Source organism: Mustela lutreola, chromosome 1, assembly GCF_030435805.1.
Source record: "Mustela lutreola isolate mMusLut2 chromosome 1, mMusLut2.pri, whole genome shotgun sequence".
NCBI lineage: Eukaryota > Metazoa > Chordata > Mammalia > Carnivora > Mustelidae > Mustela > Mustela lutreola.
Window position 1 is genome coordinate 58,971,554 of NC_081290.1, and position 17,809 is coordinate 58,989,362.

At 41.9% G+C, this 17,809-nt stretch overlaps 1 long non-coding RNA gene across 1 annotated transcript; it reads right to left on the reverse strand.

The window, feature by feature from the left end:
* Positions 1–4,597: 4,597 nt before the first annotated feature.
* On the reverse strand, positions 4,598–16,518 carry LOC131825965 (uncharacterized). The gene is made up of 3 exons (XR_009351383.1): positions 13,810–16,518; positions 11,960–12,034; positions 4,598–10,117 (listed from the first exon to the last, which is right to left on the reverse strand). It is a non-coding gene; the product is annotated as an uncharacterized LOC131825965 (long non-coding RNA).
* Between the last annotated feature and the right edge of the window lie 1,291 nt (positions 16,519–17,809).

Below are 17,809 nucleotides of genomic sequence, written 5' to 3' on the forward strand. Positions count from 1 at the left end.
TCAGCTTCCAAAGCCAACAGGCAGCCCATGGAGCCACCTGGGACCAGGAAGATTGATTGTGCAACTTCTCAGAAATGGGCCATTGTCCAGGAAGTTCAGAGTGTAGGACATAGGCCCTTGAAGTCAGTACCCGCAGAGTTTCACAGGCCTATAAGCATCTGGAGAAAGAAAACTAAATACGTTAAGATGGTTTGGTAAGATGTTCACAATCAAACTTGATGCCCAAGCTCCCTTGTCAAGTTCTAACGATCAAAGACTCTCATTCTTTAATCTAACCCTAAGCATGCTTTGTCTTCAGTACCTACATAAGGAATCATTTCATGGCTATCATTTTAATTTTACTTTCTACTATTCACTGCAAAGTTACACATTGACATTGAACATAGAGAAGCAGGACAGGACAGGGAGAACAAATGATGGTCCTTGCCACCATCTAACGATGACTTTGATGTTCCAAAAAGCACATTGAACTCTTCAGCTCTATGATGTCTTTTAATCCTTATTGTTCTGAAATCATACATGAGGAAACCGAGGCTCAGATGATTTACACGGATTATCTACTCCAAATCCCACTACAAGTTGAGGCACAGGTGTAATTCAAGCAGAGAGCTGTTTGCCATCAAAATCTATGCTACATATACTGCCTCATTTTTGTAATGGAGGAAAAAAAAATTCAAAAACTGAGACTAATTTGTGATTCTAACACTGTGAGTGAGTCTGCATGGATCTCAAAGACATTCTCTCTATCTTTCCCGGGCAGGCAAGGATTTCTAAACTGTAAAGTGTTGTTCTGCAGACAATGGACAAGTTTCTTTTTTGTCCCCTCTGGCAATGCTTGGCATGTGCCAACAGGCACTGTTTCTCTGCTTCCACAGGATTTTGAACAAAGCCAGTTGTGTGGATATTGTATGCAAGGCAGGCAGCATAAGCAAGCAATTGGTTTGTGTGTGTGTGTGTGTGTGTGTGTGTGTGTGTGAGTATGTGTGTGTTTAAGTTTTTATTTGTTTATTTGAGAGAGAGTGAGAGAGAGCATGACAGGGGAGAAGGTCAGAGGGAGAAGCAGACTCCCCGCGGAGCTGGGAGCTGCAGAACTGGATCCTGGGACTCTGGGATCATAACCTGAGCTGAAGGCAGTGGCTTAACTAACTGAGCCACTCAGGTGCCCCAGGCAATTGTTGTTTTGTTTGTTTGTTTGTTTGTTTGTTTTTATTTCTTTTCAACGTAATGGTATTCATTGTTTTTGCACCACACCCAAGGCTCCATGCAATCCATGCCCTCCCTAATACCCACCACCTGGTTTCCCCAACCTCCCACCACCCCCCCTTCAAAATCCTCAGGTTGTTTTTCAGAGTCTATAGTAATGTTCATCATCACTAGCCATCAGGCAATTGGTTTTTAAGATGAGACTGGTAGCAAGTTGAGGAGGCAAAGAATGAAGTGTATTCTCTACCCTATGTTCTATGGGACCAGGGGAGGAAGCAAAGGAAGTCTCTAGACAAAGGTAGTAATTAAGTCAATACAATCAAGGTACAGAATATCTTTGGTTCTTCCTTGGGAGACTCTCTGATCCACAGGGGGGAAATCAGTTGAGAGCTTGCAACAAAAAACAACTCAGGATTACCAGAGAGCCCCCAGGTCTCCCGCTTGGGACATATAAAATGTCTCACTCCCCTGCTTTTAAATCAAAAACAGGAATCTTTATTCAGTAAGTTCCAAAAACGGTTAAACAAATTATGGTATAACTATAGATTATAGTAATATGGCCTTACTAGAAGTCATATTTTCAGTAATAGTTAATGCCATGAGACAATGCTAATAAGAGAAGATTACACATAAAAAAAAGAGGATTCCAGGGGCACCTGGGTAGCTTAGTCAGCTAGGGTCCAACTCTTAATTTTGGCTCATGTCATGATCTCAGGGTCATAAGATCAGTGCCCATGTCAGGCTCTATGTGGGGTGTGGAGCCTGCTTGAGGTTTTCTTTCTCCCTTTCCCTCGGCCCCTCTCCTGTTCATTCTCCGCTCCTCTTCTCTCTCTCTCTTCCCTTCTCTAAAAACAAAACAAAACAAAACAAAATATGATTCCAATGTACCTCTAAAATACAATTCTATTTCTTTGAAATATATATAATGTCTGTTGATCTGAACGGAAAAGAGAGTGAAATGAAACATACTGAAATTATTAATGGTGGCTATATGTGAATGAAGAGATAGCAGTTGATTTTTATTTTTTATTTATAGTTTTCTTTATTTTTAAACACATTTCACAACTCCATATAATGCTTTACAGCAAGAAAAAATAATGTCTTTAAATATTTCTGGAAAATAAGAATATTGAGCAGTAAATTGCAAGAACCACTTTCCCACTCCAACTCTGCTTCAAATCCCTTCCCTGGGCCAGGTGTCCACGAGGAAAAAACACAGAGGTTGCTGTTCATATCTAGAGTTCCACGACTCCAATATACACCAGACCCATTAGTGAATGTAGGCAAGCAGGAAGCATATGGAAGGAATTGAAAAAAGCAGGATGGGGACACCTGGGTGTCTCACTGGGTTCAACCTCTGCCTTCTGCTCAGGTCATGATCTCAGGGTCCTGGGATCAAGCCCTGCATCGGGCCCTCTGCTCAGCGGGGAGCCTGCTGTCCCCTCTCTCTCTGCCTGCCTCTCTGCCTACCTGTGATCTCTCTCTCTGTCAAATAAATAAATAAAATCTTTAAGGGGAAAGAAAGGAGCAGGAGGTACAGAGGAGTCAGACAGGGCAGAAAAATTGAGAGAGAACAAAAAGAGCTAAGGAGAGAGAGATACAGACAAAGCAGGTATGAATGCAGATTTTTTAGATGAATTCTGATTTCACTGGGCTCTACATTTAAGTCACAGTCCTTTAAAACTGTGATTCTTCACAGATCTTCATCTGCCTTCATTATTAAAACTTGAAACATCTTGTCTAATGGGTTCACCACACAAGCCCACCAGGATAGAAATTAATCTCTTTGCTAAGGCAGGGGTAACTAGAGGAATGTGATGAATTCAAACTGAAATGTGAATCTAGTGCCTCAAGCTAGAAATGACTCACCCTTGAAATAAAGCAATTATTTGTGTTATCTGCCCACTTCACCTTTGGCCTTTGGTTTATGTGGAAAACAATTCAGTTAAAGATGGTACTGATTAACTCCACTCCACTAAAACACTCACAGGTCCTTTCACTCCAGACCCCCACTTGCCAGTGACTTGGGGACAAAACTCCCTCCCGTCTGAGGGCTACCAAGGCCTCTTTTCTCAGGAAAACAATGTGGGAAACAATCATTTTCACTCTGCTAATAAAATTGAGATCTCCATTTTCTGTCTCTGTTACGTCCTTCAGAACACCCAGCTATTCAAACCACAGGACACACTCAATAAGTACTTTAACTCTTGGGCAATCATAGTTTTTCAACCTTAGAGAACTCCATGGAAAATCAGAGGCCATCAAGATCATGGAACAAGTTATAGTAGAACTTTAGCTAGAGACCATGGAATGGCTGGACCATTATATTACCAAAGAGATTCCTTACTTCTTCATGAGTACACACCACTTTAGAATCTTTGCTCATTCATAACCTTCGGGTAGGTGGGAAAGCACTGATTTTCTGAATTTACAGAAACCACTCAGATTTCAATATTCTCTTTAAGGAGACTTGAGGCTGAATCCCCACCTGATAAGATTTTACACATTTCTGCAAGAGGCAAAGAGTGAAGTAGTTGAGAAAGCAGGTTCTGGGGCTAGATGTCTGGGTTCAAATTCTGACTTTGGCACGTACTAGTTATTTAACGTTTCTGCACCTCAATTTTCTCAACTACTAAATGGGGTATGATTCTGGTACCATGTAGAGTTAGCATAAAAATCAAATAGTTAAGTTCTTTACCTAGTCACTGACACAATACCTGAAATCATTTTAAGTAAATGGAATGATCACCAACCCCCGCTTGATCATAGATGTGCTTGGAATTTATTTCCTACCTAATTTCTATGAATTTGAAGAAACTACAATAAAGGCAAGTATTCTTTGCAAGTTAGTTAGTCAATGTGTTTATTATTCACATCAGAAAGTATTGTGAGCACTGAAAATTTTTCATGCCAGCCACCCCTCAGCTCCAGGCAAACTGTGACCATTGGTCACCCTATGACTAGTCCATAAGAGGATGTTACAGACTAGAAAGAGTCACAGAAGAAACCCATCGAGACTGGGAGTGGGGAACTTGATTTGTCCTGTGTTTACAGGCTGCATACACATATAAAAATCATCCTGCTGAGCAACAAAGATTAGCACACACCATGCACTTTACAGTAGTTATAGCCTGCCTTTAAAAACAAAACAAAACAAAACAAAAAAGGGGCGCCTGGGTGGCTCAGTGATTTAAGCCTCTGCCTTCAGCTCAGGTCATGATCTCAGGGTCCTGGAATCGAGCCCCACATCGGGCTCTCTGCTCAGCGGAGAGCCTGCTTCCCCCTCTCTCTCTGCCTGCCTCTCTGCCTACTTGTGATCTCTCTCTATCAAATAAATAAATAAAAATCTTAAAAAAAACAAAAAACAAACAAACAAACAAACAAAAACCCTGGATCTAGAAAAGATGATGAGCTGTTGGAGAAATAAGATGGCCAACAGTGCAGGAGATAGTGCCCAAAGTGGGTATTTCCCTTCTGGATCCCTACAAATCTCTGCATTCACCCCCTTCTCTGTCCTTCCCTCATATCTGACTACTAGACCTCAGGTCTTGGCACCACATCTGTCCTCAAGGAAGGAAAAAATGGTTGAAGGAGCCAGAATTCAATAATCCAGGGCTTTTTATTGATGGTCCAAATTAAAGATGGTACTAATCAATACCATCCCACCAAAACACTCACAGGTCCTTTCTTTCCAGACTTCCACACACTGGTGACTTGAGAACAAAACTCCCTCTTGTCTGAGGACTATCAGGGCCTCCGTGCTCTCAGGAGCACAATGTGGGAAACAGTGGCATCTCCCACAAAACCTCTGGGGTTATATGACCACCAGAGCCATCTCCAAAACTAGTCAACACTCACTTATTCTTCCCCCATTCTCTCTGACTTTTCATGGACCTGGATTCAACTCCTGCCCAGCCCCTTCAGGCTGGTGCTTCAGTCCTGCTGTTTGGCTCTCTCAAGCCAGCTTCACCTTCCAAAACTTCTGAAAGACATAGAATCTAATCTGAAGACCCAATGTGCCTGAACATTCCCAGCATCACCATAGTCACTACTCCTACAACTGGAGAAATTTCCTAGCGGCCTTAAGAAACGAACTCCCACTCTCCCTTCAAAGAATTAGGCAAGAAGTGGTTAGTAAATACTTGGCACACACACCTTCAATCCACCCGACTACACCCTCAACAGCTGTCACTCATCAATGCTGATTCTCCTCTTCAGACATGGAGGAGATCTTGGAGTCCTCATTAGCCCAGGATTCTGTGTGTGATTCACAGATGAGAGGAAATGAAACCTATTAGCTATCCCTACACTGGCTTCCAAATTCACAGAGACCTAATTAGCTTTGTACATAGCCTGAGAAGCAAAGGTATAATAGTGCCTGCAGTCTAGCCAGCCTATGCACTGCTTGTAGATGACCTCAGCTCCCTTGCTTCATAAAATGAATTTGGCCCTCCTCCAAGCAATTGGTCTGGTTGGGCTAGGTTTGCCCTCCTAAGGTCCTAAGCACTCCAAATATCACTTGCCCCACTAGCCAGTGCCATTAATTTGCCACTGAGACAGTGACAAACTATTTCTTCTCCTTTTCAGCTTCTTTTTATTATTTGTATTATTTTTATTGGTGTACTGATCTCAATAAAATGTATCCATATTAAATGTTCAGCTCGATGAGTTTTGCTAAATGTACCCCAGCCCCTTGTAACCACCACCCAAAACAAGACAAAACATTTTCCATGTCCTCCAAAGTTCCTTGCCGGTGGAACATTTCCCATCATGGAGAAAAGCCAGCAGAAGTTATCCGTTCCCTTTATGCGGATGGTATCAGATTCCTAGCTGGCTTGTTAAATTGCACTCTTTCAAGGGACTAGTCCAACTACAGCTATAACCTCAAATAGCGCCTTGTATTCTCTATCTAAAACAAAGAAAACTCCATTTTGTTTCTGTCCCTGAACTATTGAATTTTATCTCCCCAGGCTTCATTGACCTTCTAAAGGTTTTTTATATGTTTTCTTATATCCTGGTTTCTCCACTTATCTTCTTTATTGAAGTATCAGTTTTTCAGAATAGACTGTGTAAGTCCTTTTATAGCATTGCACGGCAATCTTATATATTAGGTATCTGGTGGGAGAGCTGTAAACTCAGAAGATTGTGGTGGGTATTGTGCTTGGGACCTGCCATAATATTTTTTTGTGTCTCGCTCCCTGTAATATCACACATGATTAGAGTCTCTGACTTAAAATCTATCTGGTTCTCAACCTGCGGGATATGTTATATGTTCCGCATAACCTTTCCATACTACTCCGAAATTTTCTCAAATTCATCAACCCCACTAAAGGAGAACTGTTTGTTAGAAATACAAAAAGAGTCATGATGTGGCCGCTGTTCTTCCTAAGGCAGAGTCATTTTGCCAGATGATGAAGGATGTGCCAGGCTCTGTGGTTCTAGGTACTTGCCAACCTCTATGCCCAAGCAAGTTAAGAATAAAATATTTCTAGGTATTTCCATGCTAGCCAGGAGTGGCCTGGATGGCAAAAATGTGAAAGACGCTCAATCTGATTCAGCTGAAAGGAGACGGACACAGGCAAAAGCATGAAGGAGAGAGCAGAGGTCCTGTCCCTGATGGTTTTTTTCCAGACCCTCATTGCTGCCTGGCTGGGTTATTTCAACAGCCTCCTAACTGGTCCCCTGCCCCTGGTTTCACCCAGATCTGTCCTCTATACCACTGGCCATGGCTTCCTATATCACTCTGCAACGGCTTTCCCATGACAACAAACAAAGCCCAAACCCTACTATGATCTCCATAGGGGAGGTCACCTCTGCCCTGCCTCCTCTGTTCCACTCCTACTACTACACCTGAGTGTTCCCTTCTGTTGTTCTACAGGCCTTGCCCAGGACAACCTGCTCTCTCAGATGTCCTTACATCCCCAGCTGCTTTTTCCTCTGCCTGACATTTGTGTGTGTGTCTCTCTCTCTCCTTTTAGTTAGTTCTGCATCACCATGAATTAGCTTGGATGTTATCTCCTCCAACATTCTTCCCAAACACTTCTGAATAGCTGTGTCTCTCCCTCTGCACCCCTGTAACCCTGTCACCATCTTTTCAGTGCTTCGGCATACCCCCTCCCAATAATAGGGGTACCATTCCCTTAGAACACAATGAATAGGACTCCCTGGAGTTATCCAACATGGTAGTGTTGAGGCTTTGCACCCAAATCAGGTGTGTGCATGCCTGTCTCCTGCCCTTCTCCCTCACTACCCCCACAGCAAACTCCACTTACAGTCATGACCACAGCTCTTTTCAGAGGCTCTCTTCTCACCTGTGGGTCTTCAGGTTCTCTTCTGAACCTTCAGCCTTCAAACCTATCAATTCCATCAAATAAACCCATTTTGCAGATTCTGTGCTTTGGGATTTGAAAGTGTTCATTTTTCCAATGGTTCTCAAGTTCAACTCTGTCTGAGTCAGTATCATTGACTTCCACTAGGGTCATGGGCAGGCAGCACCATTCCCCACACAGCCCTAAGCCCCAGAATTCCTCCCTGACCAGAGTCCCAGGGCTCCTTACAAAGATGAGAATTCAGCCACATAATAGTAATAAGGAAGAGTTTGGGACCCCTTGCCCCTTTAGTCTTAGCATTAGCTCTTTACAGACAAGGGTCATACCTTCTATTTCTTTTAACCTTTTCTCTCTCCCCAGGTGAGGTGACTTCATTCTGAAGGCCAAAGAGGTTGGCTCCATTGTCCTACCAGCCTCGGTGGTACTTGGGTTAATTTCAGTCCCAGAAGGCAGCCGTTAACTTGTCTTCTCCCTGGCTACTGCTTTTAGCAAAGGCTTAAGGAGAATGAATTAGAAACTGTTAGCCCTGTTCTTCGGTGCATATACTATTTGTTTCTCGGTTTGGGCAAGCCAAGGATGCTTACAGGTTGGTCAGTGCAGCTGCTGCATAAACAAGGATAGAAGGCAAATTTGCATAGAGCTTCATTAAAAAAAACAAAACAACAAAAAAAATCAGTCTACAAGACGCCCAACTAGGCTGTGAGCAGATGTTACCTAACAACAGAAACTTCAGAGCAGGAGCCCACCTGATCACGGTTTTGGCCCCAGGGCGTTGTGTTCACCAGTCTCTGCCTGGAGCATGAGCATCTCAGGATCTTTATTCTAATGTGTTCCTATTCTTAGGGAGGAGAGAGCTGCTAAGAAACAAACAAAAAACAAAAACAAAACACACACACAATTTTCTCTTTACCAACTAGTTAAAGTATAAGGTATACATAGTAATTACTCACTTAATGATTTTAGGTAAATGCACTCACAAATTGATGAACGATTTGGAGGTAAGAAATGTAATTTATCTTTAGTTGAGAGACGTATATATTTTTTTAAGATTTTATTTATTTATTTGACAGACAGAGATCACAAGTAGGCAGAGAGGCAGGCAGAGAGAGAAGGGGGAAGCAGGCTCCCTGCCGAGCAGAGAGATTGATGTGGGGCTCAATCCCAGGACCTTGGGATCATGACCTGAGCCGAAGGCAGAGGCTTTAACCCACTGAGCCACCCAGGCACCCAGTGAGAAATGTATATTCTTAAATAATAAATAAAAATTGAACCAAAACCCATTTTTGAAACATAAGAATCCATAAGCAATTGCACTACTGGGTATTTACCCCAAAGATACAGATGCAGTGAAAAGAAGGGCCATATGCACCCCAATGGTTATAGCAGCAATGTCCACAATAGCCAAACTGTGGAAAGAACCAAGATGCCCTTCAACAGATGAACAGATGAAGAAGATGTGGTCCATATATACAATGGAATATTACTCAGCCATCAGAAAGGATGAATACAGAACTTTTGCATCAGCATGGATGATGGGACTGGAAGAGATTATGCTGAGTGAAATAAGTCAAGCAGAGACAATCAATTATATGGTTTTACTTATTTGTGGAACATAAGGAATAACATGGGGGATATTAGGAGAAGGAAAGAAAAGTGAATTGGGGGAAATTAGAGGGGAAGATGAACCATGAGAGACTCTGGACTCTGAGACAAACTGAGCGTTTTGGAGGGGAGGGGAGTGAGGGGTTAAGTGAGCCTGGTGGTAGGTATTAAGGAGGGCAAGTATTGCAAGGAGCACTGGGTGTGGTGCATAAACAATGAATCTTGAAACAATGCATCAAAAACTAATGATGTATTTTATAGTGACTAACATAACATAATTTAAAAAAAAAGAATCTGTGAGCTATTTTGTTGATTTGATTACTCTACATTTTCACAAACCTGAGAAGAGTTACCTCTAAAAACCTCGAAGAACAAATCATAACAAAATGCCCAATTTGGCACCTGTGATCAATAGAGAATCTCTTTGACAGGGAGCCTCCTGCACAGTGAACCAGGTTGTACTTTTTCTTGCAAGTTGAATGTTGCAGATTCTCAGTTTATTCCTAGACAGTGAAGTCTCCCAAAATCATATATTAGAAGCAGATGTACCATGGGAGAGAGAAGGAAGGGAGCAGAGGGGTAGAAGAAGACTTTGGTTTATTTCCTGAACATGGCAGAACATCATTCTCTGCTCTCAACCTTGGTCCTGCAGCAACCTTGAGTCCACTTTCAGGGACAGCCCATAGGCCTCAAGAATCAATCTGCTTGACTGAATTTTTCTTCATTAAAAAAAAAAAAAAATCAACTTGTTCTTTTGAAGCCTCAAACTGCCAAGTGAAATAATTTGTCTCTCCACGCTCTGCGAGTTAACTAAAGGTGGTTGGGCCGTCCGCCTCTGGATCTCTGTTTGGCCAACTTCAGATCATATTCTATTCTTCATTGTTCATCATAAATCAGTTCTTCTGGTCTTTTAATCACCCTTATTGCTGTGTTCTAGACTGGCTCCAAGGCAGTAAGTCAATTAGGAAATGTTTGCAAAGTGGCTTTAAAAAATAAAAAGTGTGGTTAAGTACAGCATATCACAGAAATGTGGCAGTGCACCAAACAGGGAATCTGGTGTTCTAGATATGGCCTTTGTGTGTACAGGGGCATTCTTATAATAAATTTCTTATGATAGATTTCACAGTTGTCATACTACAGTGGATTGATTCATTTCCCCTTTGATATTTCTCTTATTTCCTAGGAGCAAAACCAAATCATATTTCTTTGAGATATTTGCGTGGGTTGAAAGATAAGGACAGCCCTGTTTTTATAGCAGGAGAGATTGTATTTGGATAGGACCTTCCTGATGGCTAAGCAAACAAAGAGATAATCAACGAAAGAAGACTGGAGATTCCATCAATGGAGATCTTCAGGAAAATAAATAAACAAGCAAAAAGAGAGAGTGCTTGAATTAAGCCTAAGGTAGCAAATAGGCCTCGAGTTAGGTTGAATTTGGATCAATTCTGATCCATTGGTAGCAGCCGCCTATAAAAATGGCTTTAATCAGGGATGTGGAGGCCATGTCCAGGCTCAGCAACGTCTTCCCCAAATGTAGAGGAGGCAGACAGAGGCATGCATGATATCTATCTTTTAGGTGTTAGGCAACCTGAAGGCAAGATGTACAGGGGTTGGCCTCACACAAAACACCCATTCTCCTGCCATAGGAGACTACACACTCCATACAGGATATGTGGCTATCAGCTAACATAAACTGCATGAGTGTTCAGAGGTATATGCTAAGCTCTTGGAGGTAGTGGGCAAATGCATACCACTTGTGACATAGTGAAGTTTACAAACATTCACATCTATGTTTCCTTATGTTACACTCACTTCATTTACAACAAGTGTATTTTGTGCCTCCTAAGATTCAGATAGTACCTATAAGCTGGATATAACTGTGAATCAAAAATAAAATACAGGTGCTGGGCTTTCTGGAATTAACATTTTCATGAAGGCTAAGTTGGAAGAAGACATGGGTATGGAACGCAATTTGGAGATGAAAAAACTAGTGGTGGTTATTATGAAGGGCACATATCATGGAGCACTGGGTGTGGTACATAAACAATGAATTCTGGAACACTGAAAAGAAATAAAAGAAAAGAAAAAAAGAAAACCAATGTTCAAATAACATGTATAATTTATCCATTAAAAAAAAAAAAAAGTGACATGCAGAAGAAAAGGACTCTAGCCAAAAGTTCCCAGTGTCATTTCTCTCTGTCTAGCCCTGGGCTTCTACTCCATTATTTTGCATAACCCCAATCCCAGAGCTGACAGCCCCCTACTTCCTCTTCTCGGAGGACCTTGAGGACTGCTTATCTCCTGGGCAGTGCAGACCTTCTGGGACACCCTTCCGCACCATGAGGGCTTCTCCAGTGGTGCCATAGACCCCTGATGGCTCCTTCAGAGAATGGGAACCCGGGTCTGGAAGGGACCAGGGGGCTTCACAGGCAATGTGAGTCAAGCTTGTCTTCAGACAGCAGTTAAGATCCGAGGTGGAGAAGAGAGGGAAAGGCATTGCAAATGGGTGGAGTGTAAGAGTAAGAGGTAGAAAGGGTGTGAGCTGCATGTGAGGGTAGAAAATCACAAAACATGTAAATGCCTTCAGGGGACAATGAGTAGACAGGTTTAATTAGCAAAGTAAAAAAAATGCATACATTTAGTGCCTGTCTCCCATAAGCAGTAAAAAATTCTATTTAATCCTCACAGCAATGACATGAGTTAGGAAGGCAGACATCTTCCCTCATCACAGATTGGGTAACTAATAATCTTCATTGCTGGTAAACCACATGCCCAAGGTCATAGACGATTAAGTGGCAGAGTCAGGATTCATCCCCAGGTCTTACCCTCTCCCTGACCAGCGTTCCCTCTGGTGAGTTCATGGCCAAGCATGCAAGGTCCTCGGTCCCAAGACGGTGAGACTGGGGGAAAGAGTGAAAGCCAACAACCAATTGGGCAGGAGAGAAGACAGGCAGACCAGTTTTGCCCATCTGACAATGTTGTTATCCACAGTGGCCTCATACGTGATGTGTCCGAGGAAGATGGGAGTCAGCTCTCCATCAGCAACCCAAGCCTTCTGTCTGCCACAAAAAGGAATCCTTGACTGTTTCTGCTTTGAGGAACTTTAAAAACCTAGAGATGAGCTCCTCCTAGGCTCTCCCCACCTGCCCTCCACCTGAAGATACAGGTAGCTGGCTTCTCAGAACTGACCCCTCTCCTTCGTCTTTCCCGCAGAAACTCGGCTTCACCCCTTCTCATCCTCCCTCCTCCACAAGGCCACAGACGCCCAGTCTCAGCAGGTGACTCCAGCTTAATCTAATCTACTCTAATCTAAGCCAGTCAGGAAGGTCCCATTCCCTTATCCAAATGGACTTAGATATGAGTATGTGTTGCATTTGGGCCCATGGGATATGAGGATGAGTCAGCCTGGAAGCTTCTGGGAGATGGTTCTTCACTTTTAAGAGGGTACAAAGAGGAAATGACCTCTGCTTCTTCTGAATATATACTTTGCTCCTCAATGCATGATGCCTAGAATTGTGGCAGCCATGTTGCAAACGTAAGGGGACCAGGCTAAGGACAGACCAAGGTCACAGACTAGTAAGTGGCAGTGCCAGGATTCATATCAATTTAACAGAATTGCTCTTACCAGCTCTTGTCATGTATTCAAAGAAAGATGGTTCCCTGTGCTGATTCACTATGCATGACAGTGTTTCTTTTGGGGCCAGGGGGTGGATTTGATAAATAAGAGGTTCTAAAAAGGTAGTATGGGCTATAGGGGGAAAGGGACAAAAAAAAACCATTATGAGAACAATCACTTTAGCTATTAAATGGGTACCACATAACATCCTTTGAGAGGAAGGAAAAAATAATGGAACTTTTAAAAATTTTTTTGGTTGTTGAACTATGCTTCTTGAATAGGAGCCACTCAGAAGCTAGACCACAATGATCACGGCTTCAATAGCGTGAAAACAGGACTGAAGGAAATGAGTCACCACACAGGAGGCAGCTGTCAAATGCACATTTGTTGGTTTTGTGCACTCTTTACTGTGGAACAGGGGTCTGCAAAGTGCAGCCCTATGGCCACATCAAGCCTGCTCCCTGTTTTTATAAATAAAGTTTTGTTGGAACACAGCCAAATCCACTTGTTTACATATTGTCAGGGTTGCTTTTGTGCTGAAATGTCAGTGTTGAGTAATCACAGCAGAGACTCTGCGGTGCGTAAAGCTGACCGTCCTTTTTCTATCTGGTTGTTTATCGAAGCTTTGCCACCACAACTTAGAAGGAAGAGGACTGACTGACAGGCTGAGGATACAAATGATATATCTATCACCCACAACTAAGGTTTTCGGGCGGACTCCCTTGCCATCGAAAGTGCGGGATACGTGGCCTTTGCTTTTCTCATCTGCCGGATCTCTGTTGATTTCCACAGAACTGAGAGGATCTGAGTCCTAATCCTGGATCTGCCACTTACTCCCTATGTGACATGGAACAATTCACTTCACCTGGAAGGAAATCAAAATTAAAAGTTAAAGAGGCTGATGGCCCCTGCTCATGGAGGCTCACAGGCTACATGTACTCTAAGGATGAGATTATCATCATTATATATATATATATATATATATATATATATATATATATATATATAATGTGCAAATATATATACACATATGACCAACCAAATATAAAAACAACTCACCTAAACCCATATGAATTCTGATCCATAATCCACAGCAACCAGCCTGAGAAACCAATCCATGACCCCCAATAACCAGCTCAGGAATCCAATCTGCTACTTATAAGTTAGACCTGGGGGAAATGAGACCACTATCTCTAGCAGCTAGTACAGCAAACAAATCCTGTAACCATCAGCCCAAAATAGCCAGGGCTTGATTAATAACTGACAGCTTTGCTAATTTTCATCCTCACTTCCAAAGAAAGACCAACCAGAGAAAGCCAAATATGTGCCCCACCCAATCTTACAGGTTACTCAGCTTTGAAGGATCCTCCCTGCATCTTCCCGGTGCCTCTGGTCTCCAGTAAGGACCTACCCAAAGCCTTCTTTGTTTCCCACTAAAATGCTTTCCCACTCCCATGCCTGTCTTTGAGTCTCTGTAGAAACAGAGGTGATGGTGAAGGATTCTTTTGCAGTATCAGGTTCAGCAAAAACAGCCTTGCGCTCCTCATTTGGTTGATTTCTCTTTATTTCCACAGATCTTGGAATCAAAGAATCTTAGTTCTAGTACCGGATCTGCCACTCATTTCATATGTGACATTGGTCTTACCACTTAAAAAAAAAAAATTTAAACAGGCAGTGTCCCTACCTACAGTTAGTTTATAGGCTACAAACGCTTTAAGAGTGAGATTATTTCCATACTGAATCTAGGTACAAAGGACAGAGGTAGCCCTGAAGGACTGACAGGTTGTATCTGGGTCATATACCTAGTAATTGCCTGATATTGATTAATTGATCATCATTGGTATCTTTGACTACTATCAGTAGAGTCATTGAGAAAATATCTTTCCCCTAAATTCACAAATTTCTTCCTTTCTAAGTAAACCTGAAAGTCCCTCATTTCAAAATATGGTGCAGTCATTTGTTTGAAAATCCAATTTCACAAATGGCTCAACTGTTAAAGTAATATTTTAATGGATCTTGATTCAAACCTTACTCAAACCTTCTTTTCTAAGCTTTCCATTAGTGGAGTCAGTTGAGTTTATCCAAAGCACTATCGGTTTGCTTCATGGGTGCCTAGAAATTTCCACAAATAATACACTTTTGAATATTTTAGATGTTTTTAATCTTTTGCAGAATACTTACTTGGTTTATGGTGTGCAAAACAAAAGACCGATTGTACAGAACTTTCACTAAGATATCACCAAGTGCCTTCGTTGATAGTATCATGATTTTGTTGCCCATGAGCATTCTATAAATGTCCTTAGAGAAGTCCCAAAATAAACTTATAAAGCCACGGTTTCTATTAGTTAAAAAAGCAATATATGAATATTTATTTGGATTTTTTAGCTTCAGCCCAAATGTTATGTGACATATAAGCAAAGTCCATCTTGTAAGTTCTGTAATACCCAGCTTCTCCTACTATATGCAAATTGAAAAGTACATGGGACAGTGTGGGGAGTCCTGGGATCCAGTCTGTTGTCTACCCCTGACTAAGCTCCAGACAGTAACATCACAGCTTTGGATCCCTATTTCCTCTCTTGTAAGATATCACTGAGGTTCATTTCAAGACTAAAAAGCTATCATCAGTGAGCTCCATGAATTTTAAGAAATAGTAGTAGAAAAACAATCTAAGGGTTTTGAAGGGGCAGGGGGTGGAAGGTTGGGGTACCAGGTGGTGGGTATTATAGAGGGCACGGATTGCATGGAGCACTGGGTGGTGGTGCAAAAATAATGAATACTGTTGTGCTGAAAATAAATAAAAAATAAATATAAAAAAAAGAAGAAGAAATAGTAGTAGAAAATGACATTTTCCAGATGTTCAAGAGGATGATGTCCATCTGGAGGAGGCTTAACTTCATGAAATTTTAACAATGTTCACCTCGAGGAGCACTGGGGTCAAAGTGGAATCTAGGATGACTTCTGTCCAGGTGGTGTTCCCGGACAGAACAATATTTAGATAGCATCATCAGCATGGTGATTGAAAAGGTCAATGAGGGAAGGCCTTGACTTGGCCACTCATGGAGCAAGAGCTGAGTTAAATGCCACTCATGGAGCAAGAGCTGAGCTAAATGCCAGGGATTTGGGAGTAAGACACTGCCCATCCAGATGCCACAGCAGGTGAGGAGAGAAGTGATTTGCAAATGAATAGAGACCATTCACTTGGCTCTGATTTCACTGTATGACCCATTTGGTAAAGAAATGGATGATTCTTGTTATCTTCCCAGGTAGTGTGGTAGTTACCAGCAATATGTCTGGATTCCAGGGTTCAAACCCCATTTTGCTACTGACCAACTGTCCTCTGCCTCAGGCTTTTCCTCATCTAAAAAGCATGCAAATCTGAACCTAATGATGTACTATGTTACGTTGGCTAATTGAATTTTTTTTTTTTAAAGGCATGCATAATAGTCATACCTACCTTGTGGAATTTTCTGAGGATTAATTAGTAAATATATATAAAGCACTTTGTATGATACCTAGCAAACTCTAAGGATTCTGCAAACACTGGTAACTTCTAGTTCCTGTTTATTGAGCATTGTTGAAATAGTGTACATGCATGATGATTAATCCTAAGGTAGGTTCTGTTCTTTTCATTTTGTAAAGAAAATGAGGCTAAAACAATTTAGGTGGGACCATGATTCAAGCTAGTCAGTCTGACTCTAGCATTAGCACTAAATGTATACTCTATAATTTGGGGGAGGGGTGGAGAGGATGTCCACCCTCTGCCTTAACCTGCTTTAACCTCCATGCAGGAGGTTATTTCATGTTAGAATCCACAGTGCCACACATCTTAAGGCATAGTTATTAGAGAACTGTAGCTTCAAAAATGCAAGTGATGTAAATATTTTTATTTCCCCCAAGAGGGCCAACAAAACACTGTGAGGTTCATCTGATAGTGTACAACAATCTAAATTAATAATGATAAAACAAAACAAGCTGCCCTTTATATTTAACAAGTATGAATAGCACATATGAAAACCACAACCAACAGACTGCCCCAATGATACATAATAACTAATTGTCCTTCCAGAAAATAGTGGGAATGTTAGCCTGCATGCAGCCATCCATGGGAGCTTTTTGTTTTGATTTGTTTTAAGACTTTATGTATTCATTTGAGAGAGAGAAATAGCACAAGTTGGGGAAGGGGACAAGTGCAGAGGGAAATAGACAAGCAGACTCCCCACTGAGCAGGGAGCCCTACTTGGCGCTTGATCCCAGGACCCCCAAGATCATGACCTGAGCCAAAAGCAGACACTTAACCCACTGAGCCTCCCAGGTGTCCCCATTCATGGGAGCTATTTGAAAGTGTCTGACTTCTCACTGAACACCAATTTCAGCCTTTCACAAACTCCAGTAGTACTTAATTTCAGTTTCTAAATACTAAAGTTTAATATCCCTTAATGAATCATGTAAAGTGTAGAAGTGCATGGCATTTGGAAAAGAAATGAAAGAAGAGGGGGAAGAAGGAAGTGATGAAGGAGGGAGGAAGGGTAAGAAAACCTCTGGAATTTTGCATCATCTACCAATAAGAACTGAAGAAAAGGATATCCTAATCTGTAAAATCTTTTCTTCCCAAAGTCTAGTGCACAGTCTGGACTGTGTATACATTTTCTTTTCACTAGAGCTCAGAAACTCTATGAGGTCATGGTCAACCCAAAAGGAGAAATCCCATATGGCTTCGTCTTACAGCTCTGTCACTTCCACTTCACCTAACCAATTAACAATTCATAATTAGGTCCAGAGTTGAAATTCCTTAGTCACTGCCCCCTATGAGGGGAAGTTGTCAGTAAAACAAAACAAAAATATGCCACACTTTTCCACTTGCAGACAGATAAAATTCGCCACAGTTAGCTGGAGAGGTGATGTGAGCCCCCATGACTACAGTATCCTAACTCTGAGCACTTTGTGATCTGGGCAAGAGAGACATCTGGCCACTTCCTTCAGAGACCCACAGGGCTTTTATTATACCTTTAAGGATGGCACTTCCGCACATCTATATCTGTACCTGCATCCTCTTCTCTGC